The sequence below is a fragment of the Petaurus breviceps genome, unplaced genomic scaffold (genome assembly GCF_028583685.1).
Source record: "Petaurus breviceps papuanus isolate PSGF00001 unplaced genomic scaffold, PetGlider_PUasm1.0 90418, whole genome shotgun sequence".
In the NCBI taxonomy this organism is placed as follows: domain Eukaryota; kingdom Metazoa; phylum Chordata; class Mammalia; order Diprotodontia; family Petauridae; genus Petaurus; species Petaurus breviceps.
This window is the reverse complement of record NW_027187246.1, coordinates 2,209,554-2,227,673: the sequence shown is the minus strand read 5'-3', so window position 1 is coordinate 2,227,673 and position 18,120 is coordinate 2,209,554. Positions and strand designations below refer to the sequence as shown.

Here is an 18,120-nt window from a genome sequence, read left to right as displayed (position 1 = left end):
TCCCCCATCATCCCTCCCCGCCGCTCCCCCCCCCCCCCTAAATATTACCTAGACTGCACTTTAGTAACCTATGACAAATGTGCTAAAGATGGAATAGAATGTAACATTCATCGACTGCTGCCAATGACCATGGTAGAATCATCACCATTCCACTTCCCTTGCTGGACCACTCAAGACAACTTGCTTCCCAGAGGTTTCGTGCTCTTAAATTATCCCTCCTTCCCTCTACTGAAGCATCTTCTTTCTACTTCCCCAATCAAATGCTCATTTCCTCACTGTTCCTCCATTACAGCTGAGAGGAAAAGCAGCACAGCTACTTGTAGCTAGTCCCATGGTCCAGCTTTGAAGAGCAAGGATAAGTAATTTGCGTCTTTTGCTTTGGAAAGGTTGTTAATCTAGAGCCTAGATAATCTCAGATGGAGAAGAATTATAACCTTTATCCAATGCCTAACTGACATTTAGGTTGATCAAAGGCCAAATGCTTCTCACCTATCTTTAAGTGATCTGTTTTCTGAGAAATACAATATAAAAAATCCTTAACTGCTATTTCATTAACTCATGATGAATTTATTTCAACATATACCACCTTTCAGACCCATGGTACCCTATACGTTTTTTCTGCTCAAATATTCACCATCCAGAGGAAAATTCTGCAAAACTTCCTCTCCTCTTCCCTAAGTCAATATAATTTTCCTACAAAAGTCTTCACTAGTAAGACTGAATGAAGAGTGTGATTTTTTTTCCTTGGGCTCTATTTGCAGGAAATTGAATTTCCTACAGTGCTAGCTACCACGGCCTCCCTGGGTATTCACAGCTCAGCAATCATGGAGCCTAATTTTGATGTACCAGGCAAAGATTTCCCCTAAACCTAGATATTGTTCTAAGCCTAGAGGGAAGACAGTGGTTGATACAAGCTCAAGGATGGAAAGGGGTGGGGAGAGGACAAAGTAAGAAGGTTGGAATAAAGGCAGAAGCATTGTGGGAGGGGAGCTAAGAGTTTATGAATACAGAATGGCTTATACTACTATGGAACTGGTTTCTAAAGAATAAGAGTGGCAGAAGAAGAGTGAATCCAGGAAGGTGAAAGTTAAGGAAATTGACAGTGCTCATAGGAAGCAGTGTGTTAAGCTGAAGCATCAATTTAGAATTAGAAAGATTTGAATTTGAATTCCAGTTCTGATACTTTTTAGTCATGTGATCTTGGATTAGTCATCTAGCCTCCCTTGGCCTCAGTTTCCTTATCTGTAAAGTGGAGATAAATAATACTTTGTATGTATGGAACATGTATGTGAATACATCTAATAAGTGAATGCTTTTTAATTAATTAATCCATTATGTCACCTAACTCACTGAGTTGTGAGAAAAAAGCTTTGCTTTTATTATTAAGCCAAACAGAATAGGGTAATGAAAAGGTGTTAGGTGAATTTAAGAGGGTCTAGATGGAAAGTTCATAGATGTATTCAGATTTTTCTGGGTTTGGGAAGAGTTATGTAAGCCCTTGTATTGGAAAGATGTACTGGCTCCCCATTTCCCACCAGCCATACTGCTTTCAGACTTCTTTGGATCTCACCATCAGCCCTCCTGCCATGTACCTTTTCTCCCAACACTTTTCACTTTCCTTTTGTGTACTGTCTTCTCCCATAAGATTGTGAGCTCCTTGATGGTAGGGACTGTCTTTGATTTTATTAGCTTTTGTATTCCTTAGCACAGTGCCTGGCACATTTAAATGTTCATTTATTGATTGATGAGCGCTGCATCTGACACTGTACACATTCTTACTAAAGTATTATTTAAAACATTATTTCTTATTATAGTTCTGTTTACATGTCTTTTCCTTATGTGAATATAGCTATGGATTAATCATGTTACTATATGTAGAATAGACACAGGTTAGATGTAGAAGTTTTTTGTTTTGGTTTTGTTTCATTTAGGACCTGTAATTTCATTGGTAGAGGGAACTTCATATGAGGAAACTGTTTACTAATAATTTTACCAACTGTTTCACAACTTAGACACTGAGGAGTTAAATGATTCATCCAGAGTCACAGAATTCGGGTATTAGGAACATTGGTGTGGAACTGGAAGAAACCTCAGAGGCCATCCAACCCCCTCATTTTGCAGATGAGAAAAGAGACCCACAGGCATGAGACTTAACAAATAGCAAGGTCAGCTTTCTATCTGCAAGGCCCTGACAGAGAGTAGACTATTAATACTATCCCCATCACCAGGGTTATAAGGGATTAAAATTGTTAACTAAAGGGGTAAAGAAACTCCTTGTAAGTAAGAGGCAAATTTGGGTGGGATAGAAAAGAGAAAGCCACAGCAGCTGAGTCCTCAAAGAGCCTGGGGATCAGTCACTTCATGAGCATTCACTCTGTTCTCTCCCATGATGGTTCATGAATGAAGCTACACTGACCAGTAATCATACTGCAGGGGATAGCACCCTGATAGCCTTATGTCACCTCCCTGTTCAAAAATCTCTAAGGTATTCCCTGCATAGAGTGGGAACTTCTCTGCCTTCTACTCAAAGCTGTATGTATCCATTGAACTCGATTTTTGCTTATTTTCTACAACTTCTCAACTCTCAGCAGTCTTTTCAGTCACTAGACTGAGTTCGTTTTATTTGGGACAAGGCCTGTTCATTGAGGCATAATTGTTCTGTAAGATGCAGTGCAGAGATGTCAAAACATCTAACCCGTGGGCAGCAAGCATCTGTTCCACAACATGAGAGTGGTCAGAACCAGATTAAAATGTAATTGGGAAATATGTAAAAAAAAATAAAAAATCCAATAAAACATTGATAATGTTAATATGTGGTTTTCTAACTTACTACCGTGTTTCCCCGATAATAAGACACTGTCTTATTATTTTTTTTGGACAGAAAAACACCAGAGGGCTTATTTTCAGGGGAGGGCTTATTTTAATGAACATTGACAGCAATTTTAATAAACAGGTAAATGTGAACAAAAATGTACCTTTATTCAATAATGAATTCAATAAAGAACAGGATGATGCGCTCACTGCTGCAGCTCTGATTGGATGCAGCTCGGAGCATGGCGTGCGTTTCACCGGGGCGGGGGGAGGACGGTGCATACAGAGGGTACCGTAATGTAGCGTGTAGCACAGGGGATCACCTTCACTACAGTAGCAATCTCAATAGGGCTTATTTTCAGGGGAGGGCTTATTTTAGAGGAATCTTACACAGTAAGGGGAGGGCTTATTTTCGGGATAGGTCTTATTATTGGGGAAACATGGTATACACTGATAAGTATCATGAAGAGCAGTGTAATGGACCTCCTTTCTGTCTGAGTACAATACCACTGGGTAGTGGATACAGCATTATACTTGGAGCCAGGAAGTTGTCATGGCTGTTCAGTGTTTTCACTTGTGTCCAACTCTCCACGACCTCATTTGGGTTTGTTTGGTTTTTTTTTTGGCTAAGTTCCTGGAGTGGTTTGTCATTTCCTTTTCTAGCTCATTTTATAAATGAGGAAACTGAGGCAAACAGGGTTAAGAAACTTGCGCAGGGTCACACAGCTAGTAAATGTTTGAGGCCACATTTGAACTCAGGTCTTTCCTGATTCCAGGCCCAGTTTTCTATCCACTGTACCACCTAGTTGCCTAGGAAACTCAGGAAGAGCTGAGCTAAATTCTTTTTTTTTTTTTTTTTTGCTTTTTGAAGGGCAGTTGGGGTTAAGTGACTTGCCCAAGTTCACACAGCTAGTTTTTGTGTTAAGTGTCTGAGGCCACATCTGAACCCAGGTCTTCCTGACTCCAGGGCCGGTGCTCTATTCACTGCCACTGCACCACCTAGCCGCCCCTGCTGAGCTAAATTCTTGACTCACTCACTAGCTGTGTGACCCTGGGCAAGTAATTTTTCCTTCCTCAAAACTCAGTTTTCTTGTCTGTAAAATGGTAATACAGATTCAATTTCCTTGCCTAAAAAAATGGTACCTTTCTTACAGAGTTTTGCTAACTAATTTGCTTTGCAAACCTTAAAACACTAAGGAAATGTTAGCCATTCTAATGTGAAAATATGTTTTGCCTGACTTCACATGTATAATGGGTATCATATTGCTTGTGTTTTTGATGAGTGGGAGGAGGGGTCAGAGGGAGGAGAGGATTTGGAACTCGAGATAAAAAATAAATTAATGTAAAAAAATTTTTAAAAAGTTTGTCGTTATTACTGGAAGCTTCATGCCTTCGAATATTCTGTTTGCCATGTCTGAGACGCCCTCCTTCCCCTGCCTATCCACATCATGTTCACCAGCCCTTGTTATGAAGCCTTTTTCTGGTGATATCTGCACGTCCCCTCCCCCACCTCTTCTCTGGATTGCAATATGTTTTAAATGCACCATTTGTTTTTCTGCTCCATCACTCACTGCCTCCAGTTGTTATTTAACTGTTCCCTGTGTGTAGCTCTAGCCTCCTCAACAGAGCCCTAAGGATATGGTGTACAACTTGTAATTCTGATGCATCCTTTTAATTTAACCAAATGAATTAAAAAACACATTATTAGCAAAATACTGTACTAGGTGCAAGGGGTATGTGGCAGGTAGCGGTTTTGTTAGGAACTGAGATTACTGTGGGGCTGAGAGAGGAAGGAGGAATTGCTGTGTGCATGTGTAGGTGTGTAGGGGGAAGGAGGGAGAATTCAGGAAGCAGGTGCTTGAAATTCTCCAGGCTTATTTAAAAGCATCTGGCTAGAGGGTCACTCCTGGGGTTTGGTCTAGTCAGTGGTTAGAGACCAGCCTGAGAGCAATGCTGGCAGAGAGCTAGTGCTTCTGAGCTGAGAGTGATGGGAGAGTTCAACAACAGTGTCACGGTGGGGATGAATTAAGGGGAAAAGTGAGCATTTCCTCCTTAGTCAATGTCAGGCCAAGTTCATAACAGCAGAGACCTGGCTGTGCTTTGAGCTATGATCTGAGGGAAGCTACTTTCAAAATGACCAGAGACAAAATGCCCCTTCTATACAGTGATCCACTAGTAAGGGAGATGTGAGCTAGGATAAAAGCTGAAAGATCAGTTTCTCATGTAGCTTTATTGACATCCTGTAAACTCTTCCTAGCTCTTGTCTTTGGGGCACAGAGGTAGGGGGAAGAGATTGCCTACGGGTTTATAGGATCTGCTAGGGCCCAAGCTATACCTAGCAATTTTATGACAGACACTAAAATGAATGAGGGGCGTGTGGGAGATGGTCAACAAAATTTTTAAATGAATAAATAAGACCAGTGGAATCAATGAAAAATTGATCTATCAGCCCTGCTGAAGGAAGAAGTCTCTCTGCTGGCCAAGAGAAAAATCAGAGAAGGATCTACTCTATCTACCCAGTAGAAAGCTACAGAATCAATCAGCCAATAGTTATTAAGTGGTAGGAACTGTGTTAGGTTCAGGGAATAAAAAAGAAAAAAAAATTATTTTCTCTCAAGGAGCTTATATCCTATCAGGGGAGACTAGTGTGTGTTCATGTGTATATATACATACACATATATATGAGCCTATTCCTCCCAATTGCTAATTCCTTCCTTCCCTATGACTTGTATTTATTCTTTCACAATGCACATATACATGTATACATACATGTATACTTATATATGTGCACATGTTGACTTATACATGTATTGACATATATATATGTATGTATGGACAGAATATAAGATCATAGGGAAAGAGGGCACCAGCAGTTGAGGGGTACACAGTTTTGCCATTATAAGTAGCTTAATTAGTTACTCAACATAAAAGAACAGCAGGGGCCTACATTTGCTTCATCTCTAGTTTTATTGACATGTGAATGAATCTTTCATGTATTTATAACCCCAATTTTTTTAAAATGAAAGAAATTTCTCAAGAAATTTCTAAAACAATGTATGAAAATGGTAGCTGAATTGAGGAGATCAGCAAAGGCTTTCTACACTGTGGAAGGCTGTACTTCAGCTAAGTCTTAAAAGAAGTGAGGGGCTGCATGAGATGGAAGTAATGAGGCATAAGGAATGGCCAGTGCTAAGAAAAGACTGACTATAAGAGCTTCCTACTGGCTTTCTGCCAAAAGGGGAAACAAACAAATGATCATTGTAAATAGATTCTTTCTAAAGAAGGCTGAGTCTGGTCTGCAACATCTAGTCCAATACCCTTTTACAGATGGGGGATATTGGGCCTAGAAAAATGAATTAACTTAGCCAAGATATATTAAGTGCCTACTATGTGCTAGGCACCGTGTTATATGATAGGGGTATGTTAATAATAAAATAATCCCTGCTTGTATAGTAGCTAATATTTTAATGGAGACGTCAAGTATATATGTATGGAGTATGCATGTGTAAATTTTATTTTCTCTCAAGGAATTTATATCCTATCAGGGAGATTTGTGTGTGTATGTGTGTGTGTGTGTGTGTGTGTGTGTGTGTGTGTGTGTGTATCCCCAAAAGGGGAACTAAACAAATGATCATTGTAAATAGATTTTTTCTAAAGAAGGCTGAGTCTGGTCTGCAACATCTAGTCCAATACCCTTTTACAGATGAGGGTTATTGGGCCTATAAAAATGAATACTGGATAGAGAAATTGTGATGGGGTCAAGAAAGAGAAGAATGATTAGAGCATGAATGTTTTAAGCCCTAAGTATTAGGCACTAAAGGGATTAAAAGAGGTTGATGAAGCTGAGGGTGCTGAAACCTAGCCTTGCCTTTTTGATCATTTTTCCCAGGCCTGGGCCTGGATTAAGCGTGTGATCGAAAGAAAGCAAAAATACCCAATCTTAAGAAGGAGCTGCATGTAGGATATACAACATTATTATTTCCAATTAATTCCAATTGATTTCATGACATGGGAAACACTGACACAGGACTACCCAGCATGGTGTACCCTCATTAAAGAAGGTGCTATATTCTGTGAGCAAATCAGAATTGAAGTAGCTCAAAAGAAATGTGAGATGTGTGAATTTAGAGAATCCACCCCAAATGTTCACATGAACTGCTTGTGCCCAACTAATGGTAGAGCATTCTGAGCTCATAGTGGTCTAATCTAAAAAAGACACACTGTAACTTGACAGTAATGCAGTGATGTCATTTTGGTCCTCTTCAAGAACAAAGGACAACAACCAACCAATCAACCAGCAGCATCACTAAAGAAAGTATTACTTTGATATTAAGAAATACATATACCTGTGTATGCATGTATACATGTGTGTATGTATGTATACACATACACATATATGTATATATAAAATTCCATCTAATATACCACTGCAATGGAGGGGTTTCAGGAATGTCCCCTGAAAAGATGAGGCTCTTGTCATTAAAGATTTCCTTCTTTCGTAATAAACAATTAATGCCTTTCCAAAAATTTAGCTTCAGGACCAAAATTTTAACATTAATTACTGATCTCAAGAGATCATATTGCCTTTCACATGATAGATAATCATTTAATGCTTTAAAAACTGAATTGGACCAAATGACAGCAGTGAATTAGCACAGATAGACTTGGAGATCAAGGGTGGCAAGATATTGTCTAACCCTCTCATTTTACAGATGAGAAAACTGAAGAATAGAGAGGAGAAGAGGTCGAGTTCACATATCTAGTTAGTGGCAGAGTTCAGAAAAGCATAAATTTCCTGAATGATTAGTTAAGGAACTACATGACAGTTAAAATGACTCACTAAACATATTTTTGAAATTGAAATTACCTTTGGAAGAAAGTGAGCAAGATACCTCTCTGGTATACCTTGAGGAATTCTCTTTAGACTATAAGCTGTACACCAAATCATCCAAATCATCATACTAAGCCTGCTGACTAAGGTGCAAGATCTGATTTACTGAGGCTTGGAAGACTAAATGACTTGCCCTACTGTCACAAAGCTGGTAAATATCAGACCTGAGACTTATTCCTAGGTCCTCTTGACTTTCAAGTTCGGCACTTTTAACTGCACAGTGTTGCCTTAAAGTGCTATGAAATCATGAGTTATTATTATTTCCCAAGTCAACCAAATAGGGGTTAAATACTCATTCTCTGGGAAGGTCTTTACAAGATTTTACTGCTTATCTTCCTATGTAAACTTCTTGTTTCTCAGTTGCAAAGGATTTTGAAATAGTTGGTAATGAAAAAAATTTATTCAGATTGAAAATTATTACTTAAGGAGATGACACCAGGTTCAAATTGGTTAAGAAAAATCTGCTATTGAAATATCAGCAAATTAATAATTATGTATCTAGGGGGTGGCCAGGTAGCACAGCGAGTAAGAGCACCGGCTCCAGTGTCAGGATGACCTGGGGATCAAATCCGGGCTCAGATCCTTGCACCCACCCAGAAACACCTGGCTGTGTAACCTTGAGCAAGTTACTTAACCCCGATTGCTTTAAAAAAAATTAATTATGTATCTATATTTGATTAAGAAACTACATTAGAACCCATGGTATTGAGGTGAACATGGCTCTGAACACCCTTAATTTTTTTTTTTTTTTGCCTTTTGGAGGGGGGAAAGCAGGGCAATTGGGGTTAAGTGACTTGCCCAAGGTCACACAGCCAGTAAGTGTATCGAGTGTCTGAGGCTCAATTTGAACTCAGATCCTTCTGACTTCAGGGCCGGTGCTGTACTCACTGCGCCCCCTAGCTGCCCCGACTCTGAACATCCTTAACTCTGAATGTAGCTCATTGTTCACTAGAATTGTGGTTAGCTAATGTTGGTCTTTAGCAACATGGAGTGTTCCACGTGTCTCAAGGCAATTTTAAGCTAAATGTGGAAGCCACAAAGTCATGGTCATGTTAATTTTGCTACATAAAAAGATATACATATAAAGGGGAAAGACAGTTGCAATAGAAGAAAAGGGCTTTTTGGGTGATATTCTTTTTCCATACAATTCTCAAAGAGAATAGACTTGGTGGAAGAGGTAGATTAAAACAATCTTAAAATATTTGGAGGTTGTTCATAGATTGTTTATTTTGCATGACTCCAGGTGGTAAGAATTCAACTTTACATAAAGAAGTTCTACTAGTAGAGATGCCCAACAATAGAATGGACTTTCTGTGGAGGTAATATATTCTCCATCATTGGAAGTGTTCAAATACAAACTAGACCTAGTAGGGTCATTGTAGAAGAAATTTTTACAAGGGGTAAGATGATCTTGGCAGTTGCTTCCCCCTCCAAGATTCTATGAAATAAATAACTTGGTTAATTTAAATTTTTCAATTCCTCATTATGAACATACTACTAATATATATTGGTATATAGTATATTAGTATGTAGTATAGAATATATTGTGTTACAGAGGATAGGAATTAATGTTACATTTAATATAATCATCATATTTGAATCTATGCATAGAAACAATATAAAAACTCATATCCCAAACTATGGTCTATTATTTTGTCTCAATCTATGGGAACTGAAGATGAGAAAACTCCTTCTGCCAATGCACATTGGCAACTATTCTGCAGCCTGTCTTAGAAAGTTGCCTGGGGTCCTAAGAGGTTAAGTGATTTGTCCAGGGACACATAGCCATTTTATACTCTTCACAAGTACAGTTCAAAATAATTAAGGATAGTTATTCTTTGCCACCAAGTAGGCAAGAATACAATTTTCATTGTTGTTCAGTTGTTTCAGTCGTATCTGATTTTTTTTTTTTTTTGCTTTTTGGAGGGCGATTGAGGTTAAGTGACTTGTTCAAGGTCACACGGCTAGTTTTTATGTTGTGTCTCAGACCACATTTGAACTCAGGTCCTCCTGACTCCAGGGCTGGTGCTGTATTTCACCGTGCCACCTAGCCGCCCGTGTATCTAACTCTTGATGACCTGTTTGGAGTTTTCTTGAGGAAGATACTGCAGTGATTTGCTGTTTCTTTCTCCAGCTCACTTTATAGATGAGGAAACTGAGGCAAACAGGGTTAAGTGAGTTGCCCAGGGCCAGAGAGCTAGTAAGTATCTGAGGTCAGATTTGAACTCATGAAGATGAGTTTTTCTGACTTTAGGGCTGCCACTCTACCTACTGCATCATCTAGTTGCCCTAAGAATAACAATACTTGGAGTGGCTAGGTGGTGCAATGAGTAGAGCACCGGCCCCAGAGTCAGGAGGACCTGAGTTCAAATTTGGCCTCAGACACTTAACACTTATTAGCCATGTAACCTTGGGCAAGTCAATTAACCCCAATTGCCCTGCCCTCTCCCCTCCAAAAAGAAAAAAAAAGATAATACTTTTATTTATAATAAATGTTGCTGTATAGAATAAAATTCTATCAAAGAAACACATATAACTTTATAAATCTATGTCATTAATTTGAATATAGTATAAGATAATTACCTTTATGTGGCTTTTTGGACTTCCATATGTCTATGTCAACAACTGGAACTTTCTTTGACAGAATTCTGATGACAATTTGTGAGGGATTAAATCTTGACTGAATGAGAAAACTACATCTTTCTCTTTTCAGCAGAGGTGGTCACTCTAGAAAAAGAGAGAAGAAATGTAATAAGATTACATGTGTTACTTATGAAACAATTAAGGAATTCTGAAGGCATATAAGAATATGTGGCACCAGGGCTTTTTTTTTTAAATTCACCTAAGCACTGGAAGGGAGTAATGAGCAAGCTAATCAGTAAAACAAAGCAAACTAACTATGGAAGTGAACTGGAAAAAATAATGGGAATCATATTTAATGTTTTTACTAATTCTTTATTTTGATGGATCTGTGTTTTCATCAATATGGCTACTCCCTTTCCTGATGAACATCACCATCCCTTCATTACCAACTGGTTTAGGTAAAGGAAAAGTTCTTGAAAATTCCTTTCAAATCAATACAATCTACTATTTATTATGAAGAGAAATGTACATAACATGAATTAATCTATCTGATCCATTATAAGGAAAGAAACCTTTATTCTTAGATTGAGCATGAAAAGTGTACAGAAATGACAAAGTATTTAATAATGAATCACATCTAAAAAGGGGAAATGTATATGTGTATATATTTTGACTCTGTCCAAATCTAGGTGAGAAATGATGAAAATAATTGATCTAAATAGCATGTAATTTATTGATTTTTAAAAGTGTTTGATATAAAATTAACTAATTCTTATATTTATGTGATGACTTTGATTTTACTTTTGCATGACATATTATTCTATATGACATAGAACATCCACGAAAGTCTCATCTGACATCTTATCCAGATGTGGAAATGATGAGGGGTTCCCAATTGCTATGCTATGGAGCTTCAGCTGTAGAACCTACCACCTCAAGTACCCATAGCTACTGAAGACCCAGAAGACAAAGGCTTCCCCCACCAAAGTCTTTGCATTTTCAGATGACTCAGTTTTATTTGAGAAGCTTTGTTTGTTTGCTTAACTTCCAATACTATTAAATTGTTACACAATACATAATCACTCGAAAATTTTGCCTAATTAAAAAAAATCATTAAGATTTTGGGTAGCCAGATATCAGAGTTGATAGAGCACTGGACTTGGAATTGTAGTTAGCTAAATCTGAATTCTGCTTGCTAAATCTGAATTCTGCTTCCAATAGCTTTATTTTGATCAAAATAACACTAAGGAACCCATTAATAACAACTCTGCTGTTCCATCCTAAGGACAACTACTGCCTGTCCATTTGACTTATACCTGAAACACCCTTGTATTGTCTCCCCCCACTCCCATTAGAATATGAACTCCTAATGGACAGGGTCTTTTTTTCTTTTCTTTTCTATTTATATTTCCAATGCTTAGAACAATACTTAGTACATAGTAAGAGTTTAATGAATGCCCATTCATTCGTGTATGGGGACTGGTGAAGCTTACATGTGTTATTGGAAGACCAGCATTTGCTAACTTTACAGAGGCTCTTCACCAGAATGTTGACCACTAAGTGATAATATATTTGCACAGAATAATTGGTTAAATTGTCTACTATTATATGTAAAGTTTGTAATCAAGATTGGTTGAGAGAGTTCAGGATCACATGGATAGTAAGCATTTGAGTTATGAATCCAATTCAGGCTGTGACTCCATGTCTACTCTATCCATTATGTCATCAATCAGCCTTGCTTAAATAAATCTCAGAAATAAAACCATATTAGGCAAAATTGATCTGAGTTACTTTATAATATGTTAATAGCACTGAAAGTTAAGATATAAAGATTCTCAATTTGGTATCTTGCCAAGTCTTCTGAAGAAAAAAATATGTGCAATATTACTGAATAATTTACATTCAATGCCTCACTTTTTAAGGAATCCATCTCTGTCACTTTAAGGATTTTTGTTGCTTTCTGAAGATTCATTATATGGTTCATCATTAAGAAGGGAAAAGCAGGAGTTTGTTTTATTTTGTTACTCAAAGATCATGGGATTTGGAGATGGAGAAAATATCAACTTCACCCCTCACTAATGCAGATTGTATTCCCTTGGCAGCAGATGCATATATCATATTAATTTTCCCATTATACTAATACGTATCTAAAACCAGAAATTTGTTAAGAAAATGTAAGGTATGTTTTAGTATGCACTCTCTATTTTTGCTTATTCTAATAGAAATCATACATCTTCATACCCACAAACCAGAGAACCCTTTGTATTTCTCATACTAAATCTTCCATACTGCTCTCTTGAAAAGGATTTTAAAATATCACCATCTCTCCTGACATCTTTAGGGTGACAGAATTACTCAGCATCATTTCATGAGTTTTTTCCCCCCTAACAATGTATAAGGACATACTTTCATAAGCACAATTATCCCTCCTACAAGCAGATAGGGAAATTTCAAGATAATAAATACTCCAGTCAGAATGCAGACCTCTATAACTACAATCCTGCATTTTTGTCACAAGGATGTATTTTCAATATGACAGGCTTTTTAAGGAATCTTCCACACAGTTACTTTTACACAGAAATTGTTGATAATGACACAGAAGAGGAAATGGTCAGAAGCCTGAAGAGCTTTTATGTGGGGGTGCTCTAGGAACTTTAAGAAAAGTCATATAATAGGGGTACTCAATTACCTTATATTTTTTCAGTTTACAAACTGATCCAACACTAATGCAGTAAACTTCTTTACTGTATTTAAAATATTCGAATCTACACACATTCAATAAATACATGACTTTTCAGATATGAAATCAGCCCACATGAAAAGAGATACCTGCTGTTCGGAATGCTTAGACCTAATCCCATATTCTGCACATGCTCACTTAGAAAGGAATTCCCTGGGTGGGCAGTTAAATGGAACAGGCAGCTCTCTTGAAAAACAAAAGAACTCATGACCAAGCTAGCTCCTCATGCAGACCCAGTCATACTTCTGACCTTAGGAAAGGCCTTATATAAGGTCCCAAGAAAAAAATGAAGCACGCTTTCCTACCTACCTCATTTCTTTCATCAGAGATACCACTTTTTTCAACCTCTCAGGCTAAAATCCTCAAACATTTCCTAGCTGTGTGACTCTGGGTGAACCATTTAACCTCTCCCAGACTCTGTTGTTGTGGTTGAGGCATTTTAGTCATGTCTGACTCTTCATGACCTTATTTGGCATTTTCTTGGCAAAGACACTTGTAATGGTTTGCCATGTCCTTTTCCAGTTCATTTTACAGATGAGGAAACTGAGGCATACAGGGTCAAGTGACTTGCCCAGGGTCACACAACTAAAAAGTGTCTGAGGCTAAATTTGAGCATGGGTCTTCCTAACTCCAGGCCCAGTGCTCTATCCACTGTGCCATCTAGCTGCCCAGCCTCAGTCTACTCATATGAAAAATAGGAATAGGAATAGTACCTAATTCACAGGGTTATTGTGAGTATTCAGTGATACAGCCTATGATAACCTCTTTAAAACTTTAAAGAACTAAATAAATATCATATATATTGTTATCTTGTCTAGCTCCTTCATTTGGCAGATGAGGAAACTGAGGCTTAGACTGGGGAAGGAACTTTTCTTAGGCGAAACAGGTTGTGAGTGGCATAGCTAGGATTCAAGCAAGCAGTTATTAATGCCTACTATGTGCCATTCATTCACTGTGCAAGGCATTAGCAATACAAAGAAAAGTGTAATAGTCTGCTATCAGTAGCTTCTCTTTTATTACCATAGGTTGCAGAAATTTTGCTTTGCTTTGGAGGGGAGTGGGGTGGGTGGGAGTGGGGAAATGAATCTGGAGACAGGAAACTTTCTTCCCACACTATTCTGGAGACCATGGGGAAATCAAGTAGGAGGATATTTATTTGAAGAATGGGTGTTGAATATGTTATTTCTAATGTGTTTTTTGTTGTTGTCTCTGTTTCAAAGATAGTTAAATGCTCTGACTTGCATCTATGCTGGACAGTTCTCTCTCTTCCTATATTCAATCAACTGCCAAATCTTATCAATTCTACTTTCAAAGTCTCTCTACTATCTATCCTCTTCTCTCCTCTCCCCTCCCATAACAAGCATCCTAGGTCTGACTCTTACCTGGATTTCCTAATTGGTCTCACTGCTTCCAATCTCTCTCTATTTAATTTGCTGTTCCCTACACTGAGCTAAAATAGTCTTCATAAAGCATATGCTACTTCCTTGCTCAAGAACCTTCAACAGCTCCCTTTCAATTCTAAGAGATAGAGACTCTTCAGTTTTGTTTCACAATCTGGCTACAGTCTCCCTTTTCAAACATTTCATTTTGTTCTTCCTTCTGCTCTCTATGTGCTGATCCTTAGATTTCACATTCTACGTCCTTCCTCTCTGTGTTTGTACAGGTTGTTTCCCTGCCTGGAATATATTTAGCTCTAGTCCTGCAAAGCCTTTCTAGATCTCCCTAGTTGTTCATTCTCTCTTTCTCAAATTACTTGGTATTTGCTTATCTGAAAACATGTTGTCTTTCCCCATATAAGGTAAGCTTCCTATGGGCAAGGTCTCCTTCTCATTTTTCACTCTGTATCCACAAGAGTTACCACAACAGTGCCTTGTCTATGTTAGTTACTTTAATAAACACTTGGTTGAATTTATTATGTATCATCCTATAAACCTAAAGAATTTAAAGATTCACTTGAGAACTGCTGAAAGCCCTCTTTCTCTATGAAGCTTTCCTTGAGCCTTCAAGGAAGGAAGGTAATAAGCATTTAAATGCCTACTAAATTCCAGGCCCTGTGCTAAGTGCTTCACAAACATTATCTAATTTGATCCTCATGGAAGCAGTGGGAGGGAGGTGCTATATTACTGTCCCCACTCTGGAGTTGAGGAAATTGAGGCAGACAGAGCCTAAGCAATTTGTCCAAGGATATAAGTATATGAGGCAGGATTTGAGCTCAGGTTTTCCTGACTCTAGGCCCAGCAGTCTTATTTACTGTGCCACCTACCTGCCTTGAAACCAGAAATTACCTTTCCCTTCCCAGAACTTCTACTATCAAAAAACCCTAAAAATCAGCAATATCATCAACTCAGCAGTAGCTAACCACCTCTGAGTTGTTATAAACAGATGTTGCTTCCTTATACATAGTGTAGTGAAACATACTACGTTTGGGGTCAGAGAGCCTGGGATCACATTCTGGTTCTGCTCCCTGCTATGTATGTATCTGACCTCGGACAGATATCCTGCCCTCTTTGTTCCTCTTTTTCTTCACTAGTAAAGAGTGGTTTGGACCAGATGGAGGGTCTTTCACCAGTGTGTGAGTGAGTGTGTGTGTGTGTGTGTGTGTGTGTGAATTATGAAGGAAACTATTGAAATAGTTATAAAATATGCCCCAAAACCAAGTTCACACATTTCAGGTTCAGAATCTCTGGTCCCTAGATAATCTTTTGGATCTCCTTTGAGCTCCAAATCTATGATCTTATGGACGATTACAAATTGAAGTCTTGGCACAAACTCGTGTTAGCAAACTGATAATTACAATTTCAGAATTTGACTATTGGTATATTCATCAGTGTCTCTCATGGACCAGGCTTATAGCTATTCTCACATTAAACCTATGTGTCTTGTGATGACTCCTTCACTTTCTTGAGATAACAGAAAATGACACGTAGGCATGCTTTGCTTAAATGGTCAGCATCCACATTTGTGACACTGGAATTCTGCCTTAAATGGACCCTGCAAAATTCTTCAAGGTTCTTGTAAAGTTAAAAAAGTTAACAGAAAATTTTAAAGGAATTTTCTTAAAAAAAAATGTCATACATCCCAAGATTTTGCATAACCCTGTTCATCTAAACCTAATTCTGTGCTTCTTTCTTCTTCGACATTGCAGAGTGGGGCAGAAAAAAAGTTTTCACAACTGTACATGACAAGAGATGACAAGAGGCATCCTGTAGAATCCTCAAGAGGTTTTTTCCTAGTTCTTTGCCTCCAGGCAGCATTAAGTCCACACCAGTTGAGACAGATGGTTGTCTATCTCATTCTTTGGGAACAGAGATACAGAACATCTTACTAGTTTGTTCCAGTTTGGGAGTAAACACCTTTTCCTGATTACTGATATATTTCACTTTGTTCTGTACCATCTTATGAGGAATTACACTCAAAAACAATTAAGTAGCCCTTATCATTCTATAAATATAGATATATATTTAGATATATATATATATATACATATAAATTTTTAGATTTACCCACCCTATTCCTAGGAAATCCTACTTCCTGGCACTATTTGACATATTAAGAGCAAGTTAGAGATTTATGGAACCATGGAGGTGGAAGACTTTAACTAGTCTAATGGATGTTAGACTAGATTGAAGGGTCATTTTACAGAGGACACAGACCCAGAGAAGTTAAGGAACTTAGCCAAGTCAAACAACGAGGAAAGCAGTACAAGGACTAGAACCCAGATCTCCTAACTCCTGAGACAATGGGTTTTCTACCATATGTTGCTTAGCACAGTACCTGACACATAGTAAGTGCAATGTAAATGCTAGCTATTGTCATTGTTACTATTATTATAAGTTGTTGTCACTTAACCTTTCTCTATGTCTATCCCCTCTTTTTACAAATGAGGATGATGTATTCATTAGTTTACACTCAGGAATGTTGCAAGGATACCATTGAGAACACAGTGGAGAAGAAAAATAAAAGGATGGCAAAAATTATAACAGTAATTTGTGTGTGTAAGCAGGGAATTAGGATTTGGGTTGATTAAATATTTTGGTTAGTAGAAAGCTATAACACTATCAATATACTGTTCACATATCACTAACTGTCCAATTATTAGGCTAAAATAAAATGCACATAGCACAAATGACTATTTTGAACAACACAGAACCCTCGCCTGATGATTTTCAAGGTATTTTAGGATTAAGCAAGGCTTCAGTTTCAGTATTAAAAATAATCTTGAATTTACTGGTGAAACAGTAAAGTAGAGATTTTTGGCTGAACAAATGCTGGGTAGCAGAATTTATGGTGTTAATACTCCTTTCTCCAAAATCTTAATAACTCAAATTGGTTATAATGTGCTACATACTATTGTTCAGTCTTTTTTTCAGGTGTTTCTGACTCTTTGTGATCTCATTTGGGATTTTCTTGGCAAAAATACTGGAGTAGTTTGCCATTTTCTTCTGCATCTCATTTTATAGATGAGAAAACTGACGTAATTAGGGTAAAGTGATGTGCCCAGGGTGACAAGCTAGTAAGTATCTGAGGCTAGATTTGAACTCAAGAAAATGAGTCTTCCTGACTGCAGGCCTGGAACTCTATATACTGCAGCACTTAGGTGCCATGGACATACTTTTAGTTTCTACTAAATATCTATCTATCTATCTATCTATCTATCTATCTATCTATCTATCTATCTATCTATCTATCTATCTATCTATCTATCTATCTATCTATCTATCTATCATCTATCTCTAGAAGAATGTGAGATCCTTGAAGGAAGGGATTTTGTTTCTGGGTGGGGAGGGAGAAGAGGGGTCAGGATCTCTTGGTGTAGAAACTCCCTCCATTGAGGTTTAGTAGCGGATCTGCAACTTAAGATCTTGGATGTTGTCTGTCGCACTGAGCAGCAAAGTGATTTATTTAAGGACTCAGATGTGTGAAAGGTAGGACCATGTGTTTCCAATGCCAAGGCTCATACTCAAGCCACTATATAACATTGTCTCTTAACTTGCTCATAAATATTTATTGATGTTTGTTGCATTAATTTTATATAAGCTATTCCATAATCCTCCACAAAGGAGACATCCAATGTTCTAGAGAATGTCCTATGGTT

The 18,120-nt window shown here is 37.8% G+C and overlaps 1 protein-coding gene across 4 annotated transcripts in view; it reads right to left on the bottom strand.

The window, feature by feature from the left end:
- The window catches only part of MYT1L (myelin transcription factor 1 like), a 704,996-nt gene that overhangs the window by 382,442 nt on the left and 304,434 nt on the right, over positions 1-18,120 (bottom strand). For all 4 annotated transcript variants that reach the window (XM_069108684.1, XM_069108683.1, XM_069108686.1 and 1 more), the window contains exon 4: positions 10,286-10,429. The gene's annotated coding sequence lies outside the window, so the exon portion shown is untranslated. The remainder of the gene's footprint in view (positions 1-10,285; positions 10,430-18,120) is intronic.